Genomic DNA, 27950 nt, shown 5'->3' on the forward strand with positions numbered 1-27950 from the left:
GTGAACTGCCAACGAACTGTCAGCAATGTGCATCCAGAACTGGAGCGCCTTATTCCTTGTAAAGTAGGCAAGCGTTGTTAAAGCTCTCGGGAGGCGTCCGCAGTACATGGCCCAGTTAATAGTATCGCTTCTGCTTGATTACAGTCATCACCGGATGTCGCTGCGTCAGTTATCTTATTTCTTAGTCAAGAATTCTTAAAACTCTAGTATAGTATTTGCTACTTTGGGCACTAATGAGTTGCCACACCGCGTCCGTAGACGAGGAAAGGTACTGTGCTGGCTTTGTGCATTCCACAGGCTATTTTACAGAAACAACAATGATTCAACTACAGAGTCAGACGAGCGAAGTTTCTAAATAAAAATCATACATTCTAAATTATGGAATACATATTAATAATATAATTTTACAGGAATAGAGATACTTAGTGGATACCATCAGCTCCAGAAACGTGGATTAGATAAATAATTTATTAAAATTTAATCTCATTAAAAAAATGTAAATAATGCAGTTCTTTTTACATATATGTAAATTTGCGTTCTTGAGATTTACAAAAACATTTTAATATTGGGGCCATTTTCACAATATTTTCTAATAACTCACTATTGAAAAATGAGAATCACGTTGTTGAGCGGGGTTCGAACCTCGGACCTTTGATCCGAAAGTCCGCGACACTAGCCACGGGGCCATAACCCAGTTCGATGCTAAACAAAATGATTACCACTTCTTTAATTTTCGCAAGAATCTGTATATTTTAGTGTACGACTAATTCAATTAAAATATTTTTTTCATATAACAACGACAAAATTATAGCGAATTTTGCCCAAACGTATAGTTTGTAATAATGTAATAACTCTTATTTACATAAAAGTTATTAATTAAAAAATATTTGGTAAAGTTCCACTTATTTATTTGACCAATTAGCGCTTTCACCCTCTAATGTTATATAGTTTTATATAAATTATCCTTACAATGTTTAATATTCACCAGTCTGAAGATGCCCATTAGAGGGTGAAAGCGCTAATTGGTCAAATAAATAAGTGGAACTTTACCAAATATTTTTAAATTAATAACTTTTATGTAAATAAGAGTTATTACATTATTACAAAATTAAATTAAGTGGAAGTGTACCAAGTATTTTTTAATTAATAACTTAAATGTAAATGTAAGTTATTACATCATTACAATGGAATTCCATCAAGAATTGTCAATAAATAATTTAAAAAGTATAGTTTGTAGTCAAACTAGTTTTATTGCGCAACTAATGAAAATGAAATATCTACACAAAATAAGACAAATTCAGCACAATTGAATTGTTTGCGACAGGTAGTTAATTTCCCACAATCGATTGGCCTTACACGCATTATTTAAATTCATGTACAGCGTCGGAGTTCTCGAGAATAAATTTAGGTACGCGGTATCGGCGTGTCATAATCCTTTGGCAGTTTCTCCCGAAAACACGGAAGAAGAGATTCCGAATTTGGACAAATTGTTTAATTGGTTCCCAGAACGATCGATTATTTATGCTTCCTATGATCTGAAGGTGATTCAGGGTGACCCGTCCATGGCCTCTGAGAATGAAAAAACGTTTTTTTTCCTTAGAACCTTTGCGAACAAATTCACGGGATTTTTGCCAGATTCGACGGTATATGATAAATATGCAAATAAGGCTCACGTGCCGTCATCAGTCTATCCTTCCAGAAATTTAAATCATTATAATTTGTATTTATAGACACTCCACAAATCTGTAGCATAGCCGTTACGCAACGTATGTATTTAAATAAACCGATACACTCTCAAAGGATTAATAGATTTTACACGAAATATTGTAGTTACATGAATTTATTTCGGTAGGTGGCAGAAATTTGTAAATTTCAAAAATATTCAGGAGAGCTGAAATACGACTCAATTCCAAGATTATATCTACAAACTAAAATATTTTAGTGTTCCTTTCAATAATAAATTACCATTCTAAATAATGCTGTTTTTTTTATGCATTTACTGAAATATTAATGAAAACTTTTGAAAACTAAAAAACAGAAAAAAATACATATGGTCCCTTCTGCCATATGAATACGGATGTATTAATATACACGGCACGTAGTGCCTTGTAACTTACAAAAGTATATATTTAACAAAATATAAACATTTCAATGTAATGTGAAAAATAAAAAAAAAGTATTTTGTTACACAAATACTATAACAGCAGTTTTGTATAAATAATATGCTGAGAATTAATTAAATAATAACAAATTAAAAATATTTTTTTTTTATCAATGTGTGCATATAAAATTTGAAAAAGAAAATCATGTTTTTTTAAATTAAAAGTATAGTATACAAAGGTAAACATAGAAAGAACAATAATCTAACAATTTAATCTGATTTTATCTAACCTACAGTCTAACCTAATCTAACCTATTGTCTAACCTATAATATATAATAACTCATTGGGCCCCTATTCTACGAGTAACAATGCAACATAATATTTGATTGTGCCGTGTTACACCGCTAAAAAAAGTTTAATTTTGTATGAAACGAATTTTCTCAATTTCTTCTAAATTCCTTTATGTTATTTACTGGTTTCACGAATTTTTTTTTTATTCTTTGAAATTCATATTGGCTCAAACGATAAAATAAATGCGTTTTTTTCAAACAGTGAAATATCAATAACAAAAAGGAAATATCAGAATGAAAAAATAATCACTCACACCCCAAAAGCACCCTACTGCAATATTTCAACGAGATTTTTTACTGCGATGGGAAAATGGTAATCTAAGATTTGTAGGACTTTTGACATGTCAATGACCTGGATAATTTAATTGATCACTTTATACACTGTTTAACATTCACCATCCTGCCTATGTTTACAGCTACCTGCATTTAAATGTCTCTACTCGAAGGGAGAGTCTAAATATTCCGTCATCATCATTATATTTTTGTACCTAATGGTGCATAAGGCATTGGTACACCAACCGCAACGTATCTTGATATTTTTTGTAAAACATGCATTTAACGAAGAAAATATGCTTACTTAACACATAATGTGTATCTAACAACGTCAAATGTACAAAAGTTAAGATTTTTTCATTTTTTTTTATTGGGCTAACAAACAGTATGTACAAAATATATTGACAATTTCTTTGTATATTAGTGTAGGACACCCATGCACACACCAAAATAAATTTCCCTTTGTTTTAGAACCACAACAGAAAAATAAATATATGTAATTATAAAATAACAAATGTATTTTAAATAAATATTTCGAAAATTTTATTGCAACCGGTCTCATCGATTTATAATCAAATCTTAATTATTTGTTGAATATCAAAATACATAATATTTAAAGTCCACACGCTATTCTACAAAATCGTTTTAGTATGGAATAATCAATACCTACGTTAGTATTTTCTTTTTATGTTAATGGTATTAATGATGATCGATTCGAGTGAAACATTTTTGAAGCCGCTTTTTAAAAAAAATGTATGTTATAATTTTATTTATTTATTAAATATACGGCCTCAGCCAAGTACAACAGTTACACGAAGAAACATAAATACAAGAAATTGAACAAAAATAATATAAAACTATGTAGCGATGACAAACAAGGGCAATACAATCATGGTATACAATATATTCATAAAAACGAAAGACATAAGACTTCGAGCTAAACCATGCCAATCCAACTTCATCCCACACTGTTTATTATAAATATTATACTCACTTTTGTATGTATGTCATATAATAATAAACAGTTAAATATTATTTTTCGAAAGCATTGTTTAAAATCTTCAAAATTATTTACTCATTTGGTTGTATATTTGTACCAATTTTGAAAATTGAATAAATTACATATGAAAAATATGATAATTCAAGTTGCTAATGGCATCCTATTGTTTGGTGCCTTTCTGTTACAGTGTAACAAAAAAATGTATTTTATAGGTACCAGGAAGTAATAATTAAAGCGGAAACATAATTTCAGCTGACACGTTTAATTGTGATATGTTTGGAAAAAATATTTTCGAATAATATAATACTGTCATATTTAAACATGTTCATTCTTTTTTTGTTTTCATTCTTGTATTTTCTATCTACTGTTTAGATGTATTGTTTCAAATAATTATATGTTGATATTAAACTCTGTTTGTCCCAACTCCATAATGGTACATGTCACTTTTCATTATAGTCGGCCGTTAAAAGCAAGATTCATGAAAGATTTGTCAAAAGATTCAATTACTTTTATTTTTTCTAAACAAGTATCGATTTTAACATTTATTCATTTTAATTTTAAAACTTAAGTACGAAGAATAAGTACTTTGGAGGACTTATTGCTAAAAGCAATATCTTCCAGCCAACCAAAAAACAGACTGGTCAAAAGGAGAGTTGGTCGAAAATTTGTACTAAAAAACGAAAATATAGTCCAAATTTTTGTAGACAAGGACTGGATTCAACTCCTGGGGAGCTGTTTATATTAACATATTACAACAGAGATGAGGAACATTTAAGAGAAGGTAATATAGAAGTCTAGGCATCTACAGGGCTTATGACTTGTCAATGGCTGGTTTAAGTGTCCACTTTACACACCGTGTAACAGTCCCTGTCTACAAAAATTTGGACAAACTCAAAATATTGTTAATAAATCCACCTAGTCCATGAAGAAGTATAGAAATTAAAAAAATAATATTTTCAGGTGTTGCTTAGTATGTAAGTGAAATAATTCAATTAGATGAATCTCACCCGCATAAATAAAGGTTTTAGCTCTTTAACTTCACAAACATCAACAGATGAAAGAATTTAAGGAATTTCGATGTTCGAATATGGGCAGAATGGTGAATGTTACACAGTGTGTAAAGTGGCCACTTAAACCAGCCATTCACAGGTCATGAGCCCTATAGATGCCTAGACTTCTATATTACCTTCTCTTAAATGTTCTTCATCGCTGTTGTAATATGAAAATGCATACATAAAATAAACCTAATTAATTAAAAATAACCACAGTTTTCAATTGGGAGATAAGGCTTACACATATTAACTTTAAAAAAGTACATTATGTTAAACATATTAAAGGATGAAGAATGTGGAATCAGAAGAGTATGGAAGGAGAGATAAAGAGGATTTTTTTTTTTTATTTAAATCATGACCAAATAATAGCATCAACGATGTTTTGAGAATATCCAAATGTTTTCAGACATGCTGGATTTTCAGACATTTGGAGTTATTTAGATCTTAATTTTGTTACAATAGAGAGGGAAAACATTTTTGAGAAGGGAAAAAAGTAAAAATTAAAAATTGCTTCCAGGCGTTGCCTAGTAGCTAGTAGGTGAATTGGTTCAGCCGGGTGAATCTCACCCTCATGATAAAGATTTCAGCTCTTTTACTTGACAAAACTCTACGTTTACGGCTACGTTTTCCACAGAGGGTCGAATACAAACTCTGTTGGCGTATGTATAAGTCACTGCACAACTCGGCTCCGGAATATCTAAGGGAACTATGCATTCCAGATGAACTAGCTGACAGGCGTCTCACGCTTAGATCAGCTACGTCTACGGCGAGATAAAAGTTATTATACCTCTACGCAAACAGCGCACTAAATTTAGTGAACGCGCATTTGCGGTCGCAGGCCCTATGGCATGGAATGCTCTCCCAGCAGAGGTGCGAGGCTGTGAAAGTGAAGTGATGTTTCGGAAAAAACTTAAAACCCACTTGTTCTCTAAATCATTTGAATAAATCCGTAGCACGTGACAACAAAATAAATTATTTTAATCAAATTACAAATTTAAAAGCTTCAATTAAATTAATTTAACAATAGAATCACCATGTAAAGCGCCCTTGAGGTATTTTATTACGAAAATGGCGCTATATAAGTTATCCATAATAAATAAATAAATAAATAAACAGATGGCAGAGTTGAAGAAAGTTATAGATGCAGAATGGTGAATGTTACCCAGTGTGTAATGTGGCCATTAAAACCAGCCAATGACGGGTCATAAGCTCTGTAAATACCTTGACTTCCGTATTCCCTTCTCAAAAATGTTTTCTTTTTCAGTTGCGGCAAAATTTAAAAACAATAGCATGTTCGAATCCTTCATTTACGGATTCCTGTTTGCGAGTACCTGTTTGCGAGTACATTATTACATAAAGACAACGCATCCTTAAATAAGGTATCAATTTTTTTCCGGTAAGCCAAAAACTAGTATAGCCGTAGACATTGTAAAATATTGATTTCATGACAAAGGATCGCGCAGATTAAATATATTTTATGGAGAGACGACCTTTAAGGAATAAAACACGATCAAGACAGCCTTTAGACTTTGATGAAGACGGATTGTTGCGTAGAACACATTGACTAGCGAATATTCTAAATACCTCACAACCAATTATATAATAATAGAGAAATATCATGTAAAAATAAATTGCAGAGTCATCTGCAGGCGATTATTAGTAATTAATTTAACTCGGATAGAGTCTTAGCTACATAAATAAAAAGTAATTTGCTTTAATACTTAACCTCAATATCAAATACATAGATGGCGCTCCAAACGCGCTAGCGAAAGCTTTCCTTGTTTCATGACATATATACAAAAACCAAAAAAAAAAAAAATGTCACCGATATGGATATTCGCTAATAAGCGGAATGGGGAATGTTGTAGAGTATCTACATAAAAGTGGCCACTTGAACCCAACCTATGACAGGTCATAAGCCCTGTAAACGCTCGAATATCCATAATCTTGAAACATAAATTCTACCCATCTCTGTAGTGATATAAATAAAATTAACATATTTTAGTTTTTACATATGCTTCATACATTAAAATTGTTTCCTTTTTTGGAACAAAGTTTTTGATTTTGAAAAATAGACTCGATAAAGTCGCCACTTTGCTAATTAAATTGTTGATATGAATTGTCCATGTCAATTGTCTGTCTATTGTTAGTCCTAAGTATTTAACATGTTCAATTTCAGTTAGTCGTTCATTATTTATGTAAGCATCTACTTTGTGACATTTTTTTCTAGAGAACATCTCTTTAAGAACATCTCTTCTTAAGAACATCTCGACCTGCCTTAATAAGAATTCGTTCGTCCTGCTGGTAGCGAAGTAGTAATAACAATAATAGACTCCTACAGGACTCCGGATGTCCGCCGGACCTCGACAAGAAGACGGCCCACGTGCCGCGTTATGTTATAATATTATTGTCATAATCTCTCTGGCGACAGCTACATCCTGGGCGGTGCGATGTAATACATACAATGGGTCGACGGGCGAAGAAATGTCGACAATGTAACATTTTACCAATCCTTTATAAATAATATTGTATTGTATCTAATTCTGAAAATAATCCGGCTTGATTTGCCGACATTTATTAATTTAATTTTACCATTCAACTCCTTTTACTATCTAAATTATTATTTTAATTTGAACACGTATTTTTTATTTTATTTTATTTTATTTTATTTGGGAAATCAACAGTTCTACATACATATTTTTAGTAAACAAACAGATATAGTGTATAAACTCAGAACTAATAACAGATTTCCACATAGTATACAAAGTTAGTAAAGAAAATATATTACATATCAAATAAATACATACAATTTATACATACACCGCAAGACAAATAAATCTACGAGTTCTCAAAAAAAACTAAAATTGACATATAATGAATTATTCTTGATATTTAATTAGTTTTTTTTATATTGTTTGACATATGTGATGACTACTCGTTATTTCAAGGTTAAAATAAAAAATCTTACTCATGAATTGTACTTAGAAATTGCCATTATATATCAGGTATCAGATTACCCGAACCTTAGAGACCCATAACGGTTCATTTATGGTCGAGTGTTTGTGATGGAATAATAAAAGACATGTTATTTTTTAATTCATATTTAAGAAGTAGGTTCTTATCGCTTTATTTTAAATTAAAGTATTTTACATTTAAACATATTTATAACATTTAAAAATATTTAGTACTTAGTGAATTCACCTTTATTTTTTATAACATGTAAAATTCTATTATTTAGAGAAGCGTAAAGCGAATCTAAAATTTCTGATGTTATTTCTTCTTCCCAAACTTGAATTAAGTTTTTTTTTAATTCCTCAATGTTTTTTGATTTTTTTTTCCCGACTTTTTTTTTCATAATCGCCCATAAATTTTCTATCGGGTTCAAATCAGGGCTATTCCCGGGCCACGTCAACGATTTTAAGCCAATTTTCTCCTTGAATTCATTGATCTATAAAAAAACAATAAATTATTTATCATGTGGTCACAAAATGCATTTAAAAATATATATATTTGTACTCACAGTGCGGGCTCTATGGCACGGCGCAGAATCGTCCTGAAAAATTGGGTCCGCGGTATACTGCGTAATGTCCTCGATTGTTGGAATAATATGTTTTTTTAACACTTTTTTGTACTGAATGGCATTCATCGTACCCTGTACAAAATTTAGAGGTCCTAAACCGTATGCTGTCATGCACCCCCAAATCATCACGTAGGGTGAATGTTTAACGGTTCGAGTGACGCACGACGGATGATATCTTTCCCCACGTTTTCGTCGAACTATCTTTCTGCCGTCTGGACCAAAAAGGTTGAATTTTGATTCATCAGAGAAAACAACATTTTGCCAATCCTCCAAGGTCCAATTCTGGTGCTCTTTCGCCCAATCCAGTCTAGCCTTCTTCATTTTGTCCGTGAGTAATGGTTTCTTTGCGGGACTCCGTGCTTGGAAACCATGCTCCAACAGCCGCCTGGACACTGTTTTTACTGAAAATGTTGATGTGCTGGTAGACTGCACCTCTGCGTGTATTTCAGGTGCCGTTAAAAATCGATCGCGCATAACAATTTTTTTTATTAAGCGATCATCTCGGGCAGATGTCACGCGCCCCCGTCCGCTTCCTTTTTTCCGTTCTATGGATCCAGTTTCTTGGATTTTTTTAAATAAAAACCTCACTGCACCTTCTGAATACCCAACTCGACGAGATATTTCACAATTAGATATGTTTTCTTGCGACAATGTGATTATTTTGGATTTTATCGCAATCGACATTTGCTTTGCACTTTCCATGATTGTTGTGTTATGTTCACTCAAACGCGGGTAAAACAAGACTGTTGAGACATTTAAAAATGTAAATATTGTAGAAAGGTGACACATAGTGTCCTTAATTTATTAAACAAAAGAAAGAGGTATCGATAAAGGATTTCTTAGAAAAAGGGTTCAGTAAAGTCAAGGGGCGCGGTAGCAGGTAAACTCGTAATTTTTTTTGTCTTGCGGTGTATAAAAATGTTATTTTCATGTACTCAATAATCAAAGATTTTTTAATATTTATTTTAAGAACATTAAGTTACTGTAAATTGGGCGGGATAAGGACAAAAATGCTTGAAGAGAAGATAAGGAGGGGAGAGGAGATGTACATATTTATTATTATAATGTCTACTAAGTTACATAATACATTTTTAGTGTAAATTTTAAATCTGACAGAGTGATGTTTGTGTAATCTTTATTTTTAAATTTTGTATTGTACATTGAAAAAGTCCTACGAAAAAAAGCATTTTTAACATACGCCGTTTTACTTATTGGTACATGAAACAGGTGGTACCGTCTACAAATCCTGGCTGGCACATGCATTGTTATTAAACCAAGCAGCTCTGTACAGTCAACCATTCCTGTCATAATTTTGTAAAGCAGTAGTTGGTCCGCACACACTCTGCGGTATTGTAGAGAAATGATTCCATGGAAGGTGGAGGCAGTGAGAGTAGATACATAAGAAATACCGGTTTTGTATTTAAGGTACTTTATAAATTTGTTTTGAATATTTTCTATTCTACTTATATATATGGCATACCGGGGATTCCATATCTGAGAGGCGTATTCCAAATGGTTTCTGACAAATGTATAATATAATGAAATAAGGGCCTTTGGATTATCAAAGTGTTTACTTATTCGAATTATGAAACCTAACATGCTCAATGCTTTGGAGGTAATTTTATTGATATGCGATTCAAAAAGTAGTTTTGAGTCTAAAACAATCCCAAGATCTTTAATTGAATCTTTTGTCGTGATTGAACTTTCATTTGGCAATACTGCCTCTTTTCAAACTAATGATGGCAGTTTTTTTTAACCTTTTGTGCTCTGTGACAATACTCAAATTAATAATGCCTTGCACTCGAACAACGCATGCAAATTTTGGAAATTTGCTTTATTAAAAAGTGTTCAGCCCGCCAAGCGTATAAGGTTCTTCGTGAAACCATGAATTTACTGCGTGACACGTTTGGCGACATTATTTTTAGAAATGGTGCTCTTAATTGGCATTCATCATCCTGTGATTTGACGCCATTGGATTATATCCTATGGGGCTGCATTAAGTCCATAATCTATGGAAACAAACGAAGAACTCTTAAAGCATTAGAGGGTAACATAAACACGCGCCATTTCAGAAATATCATCGGATTTGTTAGAAAAGTGGTTTAAAAATTGGACCGACTGAATTTAATACGTATATAATGCAACAATATTTTGAGTTTGTCCAAATTTTTGTAGACAAGGACTGGATTCAACTCCCTGGGGAGCTGTTTATATTAACATATTACAACAGAGATGAAGAACATTTAAGAAAAGATAATATAGAAGTCTGGGCATCTACAGAGCTTATGACCTGTCAATGGCTGGTTTAAGTGGTCACTTTACACACTGTGTAACATTCACCATTCTGCCTATATTTGAACATCTATATTCCTTAAATTCTTTAATCTGTTGATGTTTGTGAAGTTAAAGAGCTGAAACCTTTATTTATGCAGGTGAGATTCATCTAATTGAACATTGACAGGTCATAAGCCCTGTAGATGCCTAGACTTCTAAATTATCTTTTCTTAAATGTTCTTCATCTCTGTTGTAATATGTTAATATAAACAGCTCCCCAGGGAGTTGAATCCAGTCCTTGTCTACAAAAATTTGGACAAACTCAAAATATTGTTGATAAATTACCTGGTCCATGAAGAAGTATAGAAATTGAAAAAATAACATTTTCAGGCGTTGTCTAGTATGTAGGTGAAATAATTCAATTAGATGAATCTCACCTGCGTAAATAAAGGTTTCAGCTCTTTAACTTCACAAACATCAACAGATTAAAGAATTTAAGGAATATAGATGTTCAAATATAGGCAGAATGGTGAATGTTACACAGTGTGTAAAGTGACCACTTAAACCAGCCATTGACAGGTCATAAGCCCTGTAGATGCCTAGACTTCTATATTATCTTTTCTTAAATGTTCTTCATCTCTGTTGTAATATGTTCGTATATAATACATCAATACGTGCTATACATAGATCTTCTTATCTCCAAAATATATTAATAATAGTATAAAAGCTGTAAACGTTGTAAACAATTCACCAGTCTTGAAGATGCCTACTAAGGCGAAAGCGCTCGTTGATCAAAATAATAAAAAAGTAAAACTAAGCCAAGAAGTTTCATCGATAATTTTATTTATAATTTTATCAAAATCATTAACTATGGAGTTTTTATCAAGAAATATCAAGAAATATCAACAAAAAACATCAATATCAATACGTAGGTGACAAGTTTTATTCAAATGGCAAATAGTGATTACTTAAACCAGCCAACGACAGTTCATAACCCTAGTAAATTTGTTATTTATTTTATTTATTCATCTTATTCTTCTTCAGACTTATACCCGTATGCAGAGACAAAACTTAAGGCGAGGAAAGTACATTCTAATTTCAAATGCAGAGAATAACCCGAAGGTGAAGACAATAGAATGTACTCTCCTCGCCTTAAGGTTTGTCTCTGCACACGGGTATTATTCTCTCCACAGCTGGATTTCGGCCTCTTCCAAACGTCTCCATTCCTTCCTATCACCCGCTTTCATCATCCATGTTTTACCGGCAATGGAGGCGATGTCATCGACCCATCTTTTCCGTGGCCTTCCAACATTTCTTTTGTTGGTTTTCATTCATAGAAATACATATATATTACAGAAATCATAATATCTTATCCCTAACTCTATGAGGCCAAGAGCCCTGGGCTGCGTTGGGATACAACATAATGGAGAGTAGAAGCATGCACATTATTAAATAATAACAAAACTTAAAACTAAAAACTATTACATAAACATATATTTCAACAAACATCTGAACAACTCGCTTAATAGTATATAAATCTATGCAATATCTCGCAGCAGTCTCCTACAATGGTATCTTTCCTTAGACAAAATCCAAACTTGTACACTTCTCCTGAAAACGGCTTACGTTTTGGAGAAATTAAAATGTTCATCCATGATGAACATATTTATGATCCAGAAATGAAAGGACTTTTTCTGTGTTAAAAACATTTGTCAAATATAATAAAATTATACTTCGCATTTTTACATCAATTCGCAATTTATACAGTTTTTTGTACAAGTGTTTTTTTTATGTAGTAATCTTAAAATTCATTATCCATAACCATCATTTTCCTATGTGCAACAAGTAGTGCATAGGGTATCGCATTGGTGATTGGTACTCCATTGCAAAGTACTTTGATTATTTGATATATTCCGGTTATATTCACTGAGCCAATCTGTCTCACGCTTCAGATCCGGTCCAGCAACTATGAAATATTACAGTGAAAAATCACAGCTAAAAACTGTTTATTAGATATATTGGTTTTTAATCATTTTATCTTGTCGATCATAATGCTGTATTTTTTATCGGAATAAACGTTTCTCCAAAATCTCATTGCATATTGATGATCATTTGTCAAAAAAATCGATACGTCGAAATTGTTTATCGAATATTTTTTAGAACAATAAAGATCTATACTTTTATTCGAATACGAATACGAGATCGTCTATTATAAAATATGCTATTAATCTACATTACAATATTAATATGTATTATAATGATGAATGATTCCGGATTTTATAGGCCGTTCTTGAAGCGCATTCCTTTATCTACTAGAATCCTTTATTTACGACGCGAACCTTCAATCAAAGTCCACATTAAATATTTATAATGATCCTAATTTGAATTGCTTTATCGTTTCTCTTTAATCTAATCGATCAATTATTTATTATTTCCTTCTATAAAGTGATGCATCTTGACTGATATTTAATTAAATGTATGTTTGTTGATTCGATATACTGATTGATTGTACTCCCATAACCATCCTGCTGTCTTTATTTTAAGCGTTTAAAAAACTTGTTTTTTATAAACCTTTGGTTTGAGACATGTATAATTTTTATTTCCCATATCCAAACGAATTAAAGATATATAACCAGAACCCTGGTCTAATGTTTTTATTTATTTTTTATTTATTTAATTTTACAATACGCCCAAGGGGCATTTACAAAAAATATACAGTTAAGTACAAACATAGTGCGTAAAATTTTAAAAGATAAACAATACATTTAGAAACAATAAGAAGCATACTGCCATGCAAAATAAAAAGTGAAACTTTAAATAGTAAAAAGAAAAAATAATTTTATATGGATATAATAAAAGTAATTGAATTAAAAAGCAAATTGTAAGTAACTTGTAAAGAATTCAAACAAAAAAATAAATACATTTTCATATATTTATAAGTATAAAAATAAATATACAGGTAACTACAAACAAAGAAAGTAATAATTTTATAAATACACAACACATTAAAAGAAATAAAAAAAGATTTTATATACATGTAGAAACAATAAAAACAATGTTTTCGACTTGATGGCTGCTTTAAGGCTGTACTCTGGTAAAACGCACGTAAAATGAGGAAATCACACGATTTTGCCATTTTAAAACTAAGGTTTTTTTAAATGGCGCAATAATAAAAAATAAAAAACGTAAATTAGATAAAAACAATATTTTTAAAGGTATTTCTGTTAAAAAATATACTTAAACGTTTTACGTAACCAAAATATAATTACTTTTAGACCGGCAAATTACGCCATTTCAAATTTAGACGAAACTTCGGTATCTGGGATCTCAATAAAGACTAATAATGAAACTAAAATTTGTTGTAATAATTTAAAGATAATAAGTTGTTCAGCGCGTTTGCCTACCTTGTAAGAGGTCTTGGGTTCGATTCCCGGCATGATTGAAAAATAATAAAATGCATTCGGATATTTCATAATTTCTGAACCCGTAAGACTACCATATATCGTTGGTGTGCCAATGTAGTGCCCTGTGCACCATTAAGTGCGGAAAGGAATCGATGATTACCACCGTAATTTTTCATCGTCCCTAGAATGGATCGGAAGCGTACGACTCTTGCGTGCTTGTATTAAATCATTATGATACGCTTTAATTTGAGCACCAATGGAGTGCCATATGCACCACTGGGTGGGGATAGGGCAGAGGCGGTTTCTTAGTAGCGCATAAGTGCAGTGCACTGCTTGGCATTTCTCACTTTAGTTTACTATTTATTTTATGCGAAAAATAAATCCTTTGTGTATAGGTTTTTACATGCAATAATTTTTGTATAATAGAGATTACCCGCGCCGCTAGAACTACCGAGCTACGCATACAAAAAATATGATTCTCCTAATAACTCGCGCACGCGCAAATGAGCTAAAGTGCACATTCATATTTGCACCTTAGTTTAAAATTATTTAGTACTAAAGTCTTTCTATCGCCTTGGAACGGTGACATGAAAGAGATAGACTACGTTTGTAGCGGCAAATCATGCGTTAGAACAGTCAGGATATACCCTTCTCGTGCGTTATCGACGCATGCAAAGCTCCTTAGAAAAAATGTAACTTAAAACACGCGTAACAATTCATCGTATTAGTGACAAGTGTATAACGAAATTTAACAAAAATAATGTACAATGTTAACGCTACTAATACACAGTGCCTCATGTTTTGTGACGTCTTACAAGTGATTTAACGACTTTCTCGGGTTTAAAAGTAAATAAAAGTTATTTTAAAATCGATGGGAATCAGAATATTACGATTATCGTTGATTTTATCAAGTGCAATCGAAGTTTTTGAAAGATAAAAGTCCACCAAGACCATTTTTAAGATTGTTCAATCTTGTAAAGTGAAGACGAAATCTGTTTACAGAACATTTAAAGAAGCGCTTTATCCTAAAGCATCTTGGATTTGTGGATGTGATCGTTTGAACTCATTTTTTTGTTTTCCGTGTACAATTTTTGGAGGTGATAAATCGTGGTGTGGAGATGGTGTAAAGAAGATTGTAGATTGAAGAACTGATTTTACCGAAAAGGTAAATAAACATTCACTTTCCCAATCACGCGTTCATAACGTAATGAGATTAATTTGTTAGGCAGAGTTGATATACAACAGCAACTTGGTGTTAAATGAGAAAGTTCGACAAAACAGACTGATTTTGTCTAGAATTATTGACTTTCAAATTTTGCGGTGCATTCGAATTAGCTTTAAGAAGACATAATGAAGGAGAAAATTCTAATAATAAGAAAGATTTTTCGTGGTTTGGTTGATTTTGTTACTGAAATAGATTATTCTATGATGGACAATCTTGAAAAAGCAACCGTTTTTAAAGGAATTTCTAAGACAATTCAAAATTATTTATTGGATGCGATTTTACATGTCACGAGAAAATTCTTGAAGCTGATTATTTTTTATACAAGCCGATGACAACCGATGTTTCTACTTCAACCCGAATGGTTTTAATTGTTCGATACGAATTAAATGGAGTGATTTACGAAAGATTCTTGAAATATCTATCCCCTATCGACACATAAATGCAATGCATAAGAGCAATCTCTTAATCTGACTTCATTGGAGAGACGTAGAACTAAGATGGACCTTATATGCATTTTCAAAATACTTAATGCTTTAAGTGATGTCCCATCTCTGTTGCAATCAATTTCTTTTCATGTACCCAACCGTGTCACCAGAAGTCAAAATCTGCTATTTATAAAATCTTCTAAGAGCAACTTTGGTTTTTATGCCCCAATGTCCAGAATGTGTAGATTAGTCAATTCATCGCACGACTTGGAATTTTTTGGGATAGATCTTCCGGCTTTTCGTAGATCTCTTCGCGACTAAACAGTGTGGGATGAATTTGGATTGGCATGGTTTAGCTCAAAGTTTTTGGTCTTTCGTTTTTTTTTATATATTGTATACTATTATTGTTTTGCCCTTGTTTGTCTTTGCTAAATAGTTCTTTTTGTTCAGTTTCTTGCATTTATGTTTCTTCATGTAACTGTTGTAATTGGCTTAGGCCGTATATATATAATAAATAAATAAATAAATGAAGTGCAGGCAAAAATTAGACAGATGTATCCATACGCACACTTTACTCATTGTTACGCACATCGAATTAATTTAATTCTGGAAACAGATGTTTTAAAAAATATTCACGTCAGTATTTTTTTCACAAACATCGACAGATGAAAAAATTGAAAGAAGATGGATATTATTATTATTTTTATTTTATTTCTTGTGTCTGTTGATCTCGACATTTATTTCGATATCTATCGATGTTTTATTAATTAAGAATGTATGTTTTATTACAGACTGCTCTCCACTGGGCCGCTAAGCACGGGAATTCAGACATCGCTAAACTCGTCTGTGGCAAATTCCCGGAAATCGTCAACCAACGCAGTGTAAGATTTTTCTTATTTTGTCTAACTTATGTAGCGCCGTTTTCCTAATATAATGCTTCAAGGATGAATATCATGAAATGTTCAATTCGATTCAAATTTAAATTTGCTTAAAACTTCAAGTAAATCAGTTTATTTTGACATCTCATCCTAAACATTTAATCAAATGATTTTGAAAACAGGTGAGTTTTAATTTCTGTTTTCGGAAACACGGCTTCACTCTATTTTCTGCAGAGAGAAAGTTCCCTGCCATAGGGCCTGCAGCCACAAATGCCAGATCAACTAATTTAATGCACTGGTTACGTACTGGTATAACTTTATAGCTGGTATAAGCACAAGACATCTTTTCAGCAAGTTCATCTGGAAAGTTTAGTTCTTCTTTATATTCCGGAGCAGGTTTGTTCAGTGACTGAGCCAACAGAGTTTGTACGCCACCTTCTGTGGAAAGCGTAGCCAGTGTAATTGGCGAAGTAGTGGGAATTCCAATAATAAATCTCGCTGCAGCGGGACATTGCTGTAATGCTACCCGAAAGACCGGCAAGGAAGTTGAACAACATACGGTATAATAACTCAAAAAACATTATCAATGCAGCCCTAAAAATCTTTAATATTTTTCACGTGTTCAATTCAACAATTCATGAAAAATACTTAACTCTCAAACAAAACTTTTAATTTTGAGGAATGTAAATCATTTTACCTTGTAAACTTATTTAGTTTCATGGTATATTATATTATATAGTGATTGTTATTTTACTTATTTGTTTTTCTTTCTTTCTTTCATGTTTATAAACTTCTCTGGCCGTGCAGAATGGGGTATGTTTTTCAAGTTTTGATATTACAATATTTGTTGTTTAATAACACACACTTATATTATTTTTATTTCTCTTCGGAATTCGGGTCTCCTCCAGTATTCTGATCGATTTAATTTTCTAAAAACAAATATATTTTATCTCTTAACTTGATTTTTACTAGGGATCAGAGGGTTTAATACTTTCTTTAGCAATGATGTCATGCTTCTTGCTAGCAGCAAAGACCTTCAATTCTTGGAACAAAAGTCTACGATGTATGCAAGAAAAGCGATTTGCCTATGAATGTTGATAAATCGAAAGTGACAGTTTTTGAAAGGGATGAAAATATAACTTATATGTCGAAATGCGATCCCTCAGGCGAATGTGTGGTAAAACGATGTATGATAGGTGCACAAATGTCGAGATCCGTGAAGTGTGTAAGGCTGAGACATGCATTATTGACAGAATCAAGAAAGGGGTGCTGCGTTGGTTTGGACATGTAGAGCGAATGGACAGCGAAAGAACGGCTAAAAGGATCAACGATGCAAATGTTGATGGATGCAGAAAACGAGGAAGACCGAGAAAGACATGACACGATCAAGTCCATCAAATACTTGAAGATGGACATGTCAAAAGTAGGAATAATCATGAGAAGATGTATGAATGCAGAGGAAGCAAGGTCTGTATGCCAAGATAGAGTGTTAAAATTATTTATTTATATATCAACGGTTCAAAGAACCTTTTACAATAAAAAGTTTAACAGAAATAATCACAGCAGTGAACAATATCAATATTTTTTTTTATTTTTTTTTAAAACTGCAAAAAAGAAACATGCAAATCTAAGATGACAAATAAAAGATAATAATTAAAGTGAGAAAACCTTATGTTCTAAATATAAATATAGTAAATTAAAATTGATTATTTGCATTTAATATATTGTATGTTGTCTTACAGGGGTACACATCTCTACATATTGCCAAGCAGTTCCGACATGAGGATATTTTCGATTTGCTTGTTAAAGTATACAGTAAGTACTTATTATATATGTAAATATATATTTCATGAAATTTTTATTTGAAGCATTAATTTTGCAGCATATTTATACTGTTCTTTTGTTAAAGTTAAAGACAAAAAAAATCTGTAGTCTGGACGTGAAGCAATAATATTATATATGTATTTACTATTTTTGGTAGGTACTTCAAATTTGGTAAGATTTAAAATATTCAATTTAGTTTATTTTTAAGCCTTGACAAATGAACAGTAGAGTTCCGTTACATACCTCATGTTCAAATATGACTCGGATAAGACTCTTTCCAAGTAATCACCATTAGAGGCAATGCACATATGCCAACGTTTCTTCCAATCCTCATAGCACTTCTCGTAGGCCGATTTCGGAATGGCTTCCAGTTCCCTCTGCGAATTTTCTTTTATCACTTCAATCGAGTCAAAATGCTTTCCGCAAAGTGCTAATTTGAATTTAAGGAACAGGAATAAGTCGCATTAAGCCAAATCAGACTTTTACGTTGTTTTTAGCCAAATAATTGCATTATGGAGAGATGTGTGGGATGACACATTATTGTGATGCAGAACACATCAAAGATCGACTTATTTACTCAGCTTTCACAAGCTGCATTACAGATCTTGCTAAAAATTGACACAAGTGATGATAGTCCTACCAACCTTAAGTAGACGAGAAGAATACCAATATCTTGAGGCAGTTCTTTTAAATTACAAATTCTCAACATTTCTAGCTTCTTCTACATTCATCCATATTGTTGTACATGCCCTTCAATTGTTACTGCTTTTGACATGACCAGACTTGAAAGTTTTGTTTATCTGATAATGAAAAATCGTTCTTAGCCTATGTCATTCTATGTTATCATCCATTCTTCTATTCTTCCACCATCCATTCATTCAACATGACCAAACCATATTATTTATTTTATTGAGGAATCATACAGCTTAGTACAGGGGATGTGTATATGTGGGTGTGTGAAATTAAGTCAAGATAAGTCCGCCTCGTAATGTAGTAATCGGGGCGTTCACCTAACATGTTCGAGGTCCCGGGTTCAACTCCTTACAGGATGGACACGGAATATTGATTTGAAATTTGGTTCCATCTTTCATGTGACAAAAATATGCTGCAATTGCAGTACCGAGGCTGTCTTATCATCACTTGATAAAAGTTGTGTTCATATTAATTACGTCTGTTTTCAATTGGACTGTTATATATTTTCAGAGGCTGATGAGACAATCCGCGACTGGTCAGGAAAAAAGCCGCGTCAATACACTATTACTGAGGACACCTCTGTTTCAGCAGAAACTTATAGAAGTGAGTACTCCCGACCCGTGACTTCTATGCATTCTATTCCTGAAGTCAAAGGTAGTCGTTCTTCTGTATTATACAGAAGCAAAGTCAAATACCACAATCCACCGACAAAGAATGGTTCAAAAGTGAGAATGAGTTTTATAAAAAAAACTTTTTCCCCTTCAAAGACCGTTGTGTCCAAAAGTGGAGAAGTGGCCTTTATGCATGGTAATTAAATTAGATATAGCGCATTAGTAACGTAGTATACTTAAGCCACTGTAAATTGATGGTTAAAGACAATGCAGCTTTTAAAAATGAATTGGCCAGTGGTTTTTTGATACCTGAATTACTAAAAAGTACACCGTACATTCTGTTTCATAACTAAACAGCTCATCATAACCAAATATTAAGAAGCATGATGTGTGGCAGTGTGATATATAACTATTAAGCATACATGTTATCTTTTAAAACTCTTAATTTAATAAAGTTTATAATAATTCTTGTTATTGAATGTATACTTCAATATATATTGCATATTGAGTCGCCTTATGTCTGTGGTTAAAAATTGTACATGTTAAATTCTTCCTTTTTGATTTTCTCAGTTTGACACATTTAAGCTTACAGCGGGGTCCAATGTATCGTAATTATGAAGAGTGTGATTCTGCAGTCACTTATAAAACTGTTCCAATTAAGATCTGATTGATCCAGCTTCATTGTAGTCTAACGATCCTTTTACTGTGACTCGATTAAATAGTAGTTAATAACCTCGAAATAAGCAGTGTTAATTGCACGATTATAGAATTATTTTCTTGGCGACTTTCATGCAGGGCGTAGGAGTTAAGTAAATTTTCTAAATAATAGTAATAATAATATATGTTAATGTTATTACGAGTAAATTGATTTTTTATACAATACAAGCAAATCAACACAGATTTGTTACCATCATGTAATTGCAATATGGTCTTAAAGAGGGATGACAATATCCAACAATATTCCATACAATTCGCTATTCTCACATTGAAAGGGGCAATGAGAGCAGTAGAGTTAAATTCAATTAAAATCTTGGTCAATAAAATTAATATTTTAAAAGTGTCTCATTTATTGTCAAAAAACAGTTTTTTTTTTTTGCAAAACCAATAGGACGGACCCTTGGTCTTTAACATGGTTTTCGAGTATGTGGAGGAAGTGCTTTCACCGAATGTAGTACTGGTCAGCAGTTCTATATAAATGCAAATATCATTTTATTTTTTTGTTTGCATAAATGTATATAACTTATTGAAATATAGCTGCAGTTCTTACAATGGCTTAAGTTTTTGATGTCAAGACGCTCTAATATATTGACAGTACAGCATTGTTTACTGCCTGCATTGGGTATTTATGAGTATATTTTAATTACAATAAAGTTGTTGGTTTAACAGTTTTCTTATTAATCTAAGCCCTTTTAAAATGTTTTTTTCCTTTTTTATTTCTCTAAAATACAATTTGCCATCCTGTTGCATGTTGCACCAGAACACAACAAATCTCTGATCAGTTTATTTTGTCATATTTACTTGTAATTCTAGTAAACATTTCAATCAACATTTTAATGTAATTAATATAGTAATCAAATTATGGTGGTTAGATTGACAGTAATTATTTTTTGGTTTAAGTTAAACTGTAGATTATACTATATTAACCAAATTAACATTGTATATTATGGTTTTATAGACATTTTGTAAATACAAATGTATTTAACAAATTACAACAGGGATAGAGAATTTAGGCATTTACAGGGGTCACCTGTTATTGGCTGGTTTAAGTGGCCACTTTACACACTGTGTAACATTCATTATTTTGCCCATGTTTGAACATCCATATTTCTTCAATTCTTCCATTTGTTGACATTAGTGAAGTCAAAGAGCTGAAACCTTTATTGTTGTGAAGAGATTCATCTGACTGGATTATTTCACATACTAGGCAACGCCTAAAAACAATTTTTTTTTTTTTTCAAAAAATGACTTTTTTTTGTAAAATATTGTAATAAAACCAACTGGTCCAAGAAGTTTAAAAATTGGAAAATTGTTTTCAGTTTCAAATTATTAAGTGACCACTTAAACCAGCCAAAGACAGGTCATAAGCCCTGTAAATGCCTAGACTTCCATATTCCTTTCTTTAAGGTATTCTCTATCCCTGATGTAATTTGTTTATCTTAATGACTGACTTCCAAGGGGGTGAAATCCAGTATTTTGTCTACTAACATTTGGATAAACTAAAATATTGTAACAAATGTATTTTTTCTGACAAATGTGTAATTTTGTTCGCAAAAAAATACGCTTTTTGTCTTGTATTTAATTTGTAAATTATTAATTGCTATTTTAATGATAAATCATAACCCTTTTTTTATTTAGATTTTTAGAGTTAGTATGTCTTTCTTGTTTTACTAGCATGCTAAAAACAATGTTCCCAAATCAGAATATAACTTGATCAAACGGATTATTGTTAACCTTGTATTTACTTAGAACTACAGTGGTATTAGTACCATGAATAGAATGTTAAAAGTAAGTAAGTAAAATAACCTTTAATAAGTAGTATCATAGACTAATTGCATGTAATCAGGAACAGCATGGAACAAATACACATTATTTTGTAATGATCATTACATTATTAAAAACATCTAAAATAAATCTGGGGTAGTAATTAAATTTAGTATCGTACGTAATAATTTAGTGGCTCTTTGCAAGAAATCTTGATAAAAATATTTTTAACAAATATAAATAATTACTTAATGGGAATCTGGAATCCTAGGCATTTGTCGTTTTACAACTTGTCATTTACTGGTTTAAGTAGTCTCGTTTCATAATCCACCTATGTTTAAACAACTAGGTGCAGAAAGGGGAATGATGATGATGATATTTTTGATCACTTTATCAATTTAACATTCACCACAAAACTTATCGGATCTTGCATTGAGCCTTTTGCTTCTGAAGTTTTTTTATGTATAACTTTTGTAGAATGTAGATGAATTATTTTATTGTCCCTGTAAATCCATCGCTGCTAAAACAGTCCACTTTCAAAACAAAAAAATACAAAAAATACTTGTAGTGAGTTGATAAGAGATGAGGAAGATTTCGAAAATCAGTATGAAAATGTGCCATCATCAGTTATAGATTTTCAGTGACAATATGCATGTTTATTATAGCTTGACTAAACAATATTAAATCACAGTATTTGTATTTTTTTATTATTTTAAAAATTTGTATTTTGACTACATACTTTATAATTGATTTACAATATTTAATAAAATGTTTGCGCTTTTAACATTTGTTTTACCTTATGCTTTTACATATTTTTAAAATATTGATACTAAAAAATTAGCAGTTAATTGAAAATATAACAAATCTAACTTTTTAATACATTTTACAAGTACATACATTACGCATGGCATTTTGAGTTGAAACCGATAGCCTTTTTAATTTATATTTGACAAATATAACTGATTACTCATTATAAATTCAACTTTTTTTAATCGAAATTTTTATCCCGCGAACTGACCCTAATAGATACTTATAAATATTTTTTATATTTTATGCTTAATTCAATTAAAAGACATTATGTCAAATCATTTTATTATTTAATCATAACTACTTGTCAATAACTTACTTTCTATTAAAAAAGGAAAATATTATGACCCTTCGTTATTTAAAAATAACTTTGAAAATACATTTTCCATCTGGGCTGTGGTCCCGTGATAGCGTCCCTAACTTGTGGATCAGGCAGGGGTGAGAGTGATTCCGTCTGCATGCCTCCACACTTTTACTTCCATTTTCTAGCATTAAGCTATTTACAGCTAATTGGAAATGGCCCAAATATTTGTCTAATTCATAGAATGCAATTATTTCTTTAAAAATATATATTTCAGTATAAAGAAATAGAAATTACTACATTTGATCAAAAATTCCTCCGCACTATGTTATTTGCCATTTTTTATAACATACATTATAACTTCTATTATATCAACATATTATGAAAAATAATAATTAACATATTTTTTGTAATTTAGTTGAATTATCTTCATGTTGTAAGTATTTAGTTCTGCTTCCATCAGAAGAATGCTGCTTGCTTTTAATTTACTAACCATTGCATGTGTAGACAGAGTCAACGGATTCATGAATTATTGGTAAGTGAAAAACTGTTGTAATTTCTTAATATAGGTACACCACACCATAAGATATTATTTTATAAATAAAATAATTTATAAGAAACATTAAGAAAATATTGAAACATAAAATATTTCTTCTAATTTATGAAAAAATAACTCAGTGGGAAATTTCTAACTTTTTGTATCTACATAAGTAACAAAAAATATATACCCAAACATTGGAGCTTAAGCGATATTTGACATAAATTTAATCCAAGTATGTAGGGTGGTTGGTATAGTAATTGGACAAGCTAGAGTTATTGGACACTCTAAATCTAATACTCAAAATCAAATAAATGTAAGAATTTATCTCCATCATGGAATAGACACTTTTTTGTATATTTTTTTTCTTTAAATGAACGCATTACATTGACATATTAATACACATATACATGCCCCTAGCCCTGAAAAATAATGACACTCAACTCATGCCCAAACGCTCAGTCATTCCCAAAGCTTATTTAGTCGTTCTTCGATCACCACCCAGGGATGACATTTAAAATCGAAACCAACACGCTTGCTTGTGTCGTGAAAGTGTTCCTTTAAAACCTTTATAATAAACATTGGAAAGAGAATTGTATAACTTTCTATTGGTAAATATTTGTTCATGAGTGATTAACAAAGTTCAAAACAATTAATATTATTTTTTGTAAACGTCAAACTACGCCTAGCAGCGCAATTGCGTAACTCTTCTTACTTACAGGGGCACACTGATACGAAAACATTTTTGAAATATAATAAATGTGAGTTGATATTATTTTTGCATTCCACAAAATCCAGTGAAAAGAAATAAGCGGGTCAAAATTATAAGGAATTTAAAGAAAAAATCTGATTGGGATCCACCAAAAACAAATGTTCCATGCCGCTAGATAATTGCACCACTTTCAATTTGGTCACTATTGTTTTTAAAAATCTGTATGAGTTGTTTATAACTTTTATTCTTCGAATATAATATGTCTGTCATAAAAAAAAGAAGCAGTTAAACAAGATTCCTATACAAAATTAGCTACAATAGTATTGCTTAACAAAATTATTTCACTAATATTTTATTGCCTTTCTTTTTATTTCCAGAAATCAAAGCATACAGGGAAAAACAAGCTGGTTAGTATAATTGTTTAATAACATACATAATATGTAATCTATTCAATGGCTTAGAGAATTAATAATAATAATTAGACTATTTGACTCACTTTTCTCAAAACTTCACTTCACCTATTTGGTTTTTTATACTTCTCATCACCATAATGTCCCTATTTGGGGCCAATGGTATATCAATGTACTGCATTACATTAAAACTCCAATTGAGCATAATATGTCTCGATCATTTGATACATGGAGGTGGAGGCGAGATGGTCAATCTCAGGCTCAGGTGCAGTCCAGGGACAATGAAGTGAAGGTCACCTTTTAAACCATTTCACTCGGTTCATTTAAATAAACACATAATATAAGATTTATTAATTCACCTACCGAAATTTAAAAGCCGTTAGTTTATCTACTGGTATCTATTTAAGTATGTCTCTATTTTTCCCCTGCTTATGTTGGTTGGTATGTTTTTTGACTTCTGACTGGTCTACTCGTTTTGGAGGGAATTTCTGTTGTCTTTTTAAATTATAGTATATTTATGGCATATTTTAAATATATTTCACTAAAATTAAACTAATTCGACTGAATAAACATAGAACACATGTTTCATGAATTTTGTCAATTAACAATCATTTCATTAAAAATTCATGTGAAATTATTTTTCAAGTATAAAAGTTGACAAAAAAAACCAAAAATTTTTATATCCATAAGAATTATTTCAGGTCTTAAAGAGTTGAATAAATATTTTATGTCGACCTTGGTAGCAATTAAACCCAGCACTTACCTCAGACATAGTGGGCAAATGCTCTCACCAATACTAAACAAGGCCAACTAATCTCCGCCCGATTTCCCTTTACAAGACCGTAAACACTCATCCAGAGTTCTGGTTCTATTTCGCGTGCAGACTGTATTCTTCATTCCCATTTACAATTCATTTTGTAGAGACTAGCAGCTATTAAGCTGACGCGCGTACATCTAATGCACTGTGTTTTAAATATAGAAAATGTAAATGGAAAACATTGTTAATTTATATGGCCGCCCAGGCGTTTTTTAACGCATTAACTGAGCGTGCACCAATCGCTTTCCTGGGAAGGCTATTCGAAGGCGTAGGATTCGATGTGAAGGTGGAAGCGTTTAATTTTAATGAATTACCCCTGAATTGGCGGTAATTATTCATAGTGACCATTGGTTTTTACTTCGGTACATTATATTGCTCTGTTAATAATTTTGATCAAATGACGTTACATTTACATTTATTGTATACAGAGACACAGCTTATAGTAAAACATCTTCACCTGTATGCTTCGCCTCACGGATAATGCTTTCTGGTACAGTCTTTCAGAGAGTAGCCTGCTCATCTATATCATATTTAGTAATCTGTGTTTATTTTCAGAAAAAGATATGAAATTTCTCCGGATTGGTTCATTAAATCTGAGAGTTAAAAAGACAACACATGCCTTTAGTAACTTTTTGGGGGTCGGTTCCGGAAGTAAAACCTCTGGGCATAAATTTGTGAACAAACACACAAGTTTGTCATCACACTCCTATCCCGCTCGACCCAGCGAAATCAAATCTTGGGGATCAGCAGATGATTTACAGGTATGCGGACATCATTCGCTCGAAAAGACAGTTTTTTTTAACATCAATAAAAGTACCTATGATTTTCAATTATTCATTTTATTACTTTGAAATGTCGGCCCAAACTGTCATATCAGCAAACAGAAACAATAATTTATAAATAACATCTGTTGTTCTGAGAGCATATCAAAGCAGAGGCAGAACCTATCAGTTTGTTTTTACACCCCTTTATAATCCATAACTTGGGTTTAATGCCTCAAATCTTATTAAACAGAACTGTTCATTTACATTTCAGATTCCCGATAAGGGCAGTTCCATTTGAAACTATAACAGATACAGTAGAAACATGATCCTTTGAAAATATTTGTGTCTTATTCTAGCTCGATTGTATCAAAATTTAAAAAAACGTCTTTTTTAAAGTCAAGCAAGATATGTATTTTAAAAATTGTGAATATTTAAATAAGAAAACATGCAATACACTTTTTTTGTGTGAAATGGAATAAAAAACATGTTTTATATTTTTTAGGGTGATCAAATAATGCCACCGCCAGCGACAAACAAGGTGAAGCGTAGACCGCTCAAGAAAAACATAGAATTCCCAACTCAATCACAAAGTAGAAGCACTCCCAGCACACCGAACCAAGTACGGTCTATTATCGGAGGAGAGGATTTAAATCCATCTACTTCAAGTACTCCTACTCAACAGGATTCAGATTCGGACTCTGCCTGTGGATTTGATGCTCAATGGAAGTATAAGAAATAAATTATTTTCATTTACGTTTTTTTTAAATATGTATATCAGGTTGGGGAATAGGTAATTTCGTATTTTGCGCCCTTTTTATTCAACTAATTTCAATTTTATTTATTCATATATCCGTACATTACAAAATGGAATATCTTAATTCATACATATAGAAATAATAAAAGTAATAAGGTAAAATTAGGTGTTTATAAAAATAACACATAATTATACATAATATCCTGAGAATATGTTAAAAAAGTAAGAGAATCTTGTAACGAAAAACTCCCTCAGAGATGTGAAAAATGACAATGTTCAAAGTAATATTGTTCAACGTAGAGATAGCCCTTCCAACAGGCAGATTGGTCCTGTATATTGGAATGTGAAACAGTCTATGCTGACGCTGTCTAAGGTAATTATCCGGAACAAGTTAATGCTCCGCATAATTTCAGGGTTGTCAATAATACCGTAGTTACATACACATTCCTTCTGGTCTTCAAACTGCTGTAACCGAGCATACCCTGGAGGAACTCAGTGGAATAAAGCCATGGATAATACTCCCTCGTGTAGAGAAACCGAAGAAATTTATTTTGAACCCCCTCCACCATAAGAAAGTACTTCAACTCACACAGTCCCCAAATCATCGAGCCACTCTCGGGTCTACTTCGCACCAACGAGTTATAAAGAGTTCTCAGTACTCGTGAATTACAAAAA

The 27950-nt window shown here is 31.8% G+C and overlaps 1 protein-coding gene across 1 annotated transcript in view; it reads left to right on the forward strand.

Annotated features, from left to right (window-relative positions):
* LOC148283465 (uncharacterized) overlaps positions 1-19683 on the forward strand; it is a 282346-nt gene extending 262663 nt beyond the window's left edge. The window contains exons 5-7 of the transcript XR_015825581.1: positions 16458-16566; positions 18306-18378; positions 19591-19683. The gene's annotated coding sequence lies outside the window, so the exon portion shown is untranslated. The remainder of the gene's footprint in view (positions 1-16457; positions 16567-18305; positions 18379-19590) is intronic.
* Positions 19684-27950: the final 8267 nt, after the last annotated feature.

The sequence above is a fragment of the Micrasema longulum genome, unplaced genomic scaffold, assembly GCF_059751315.1.
Source record: "Micrasema longulum isolate JH-2025_06_02 unplaced genomic scaffold, ASM5975131v1 h1tg000234l, whole genome shotgun sequence".
NCBI lineage: Eukaryota > Metazoa > Arthropoda > Insecta > Trichoptera > Brachycentridae > Micrasema > Micrasema longulum.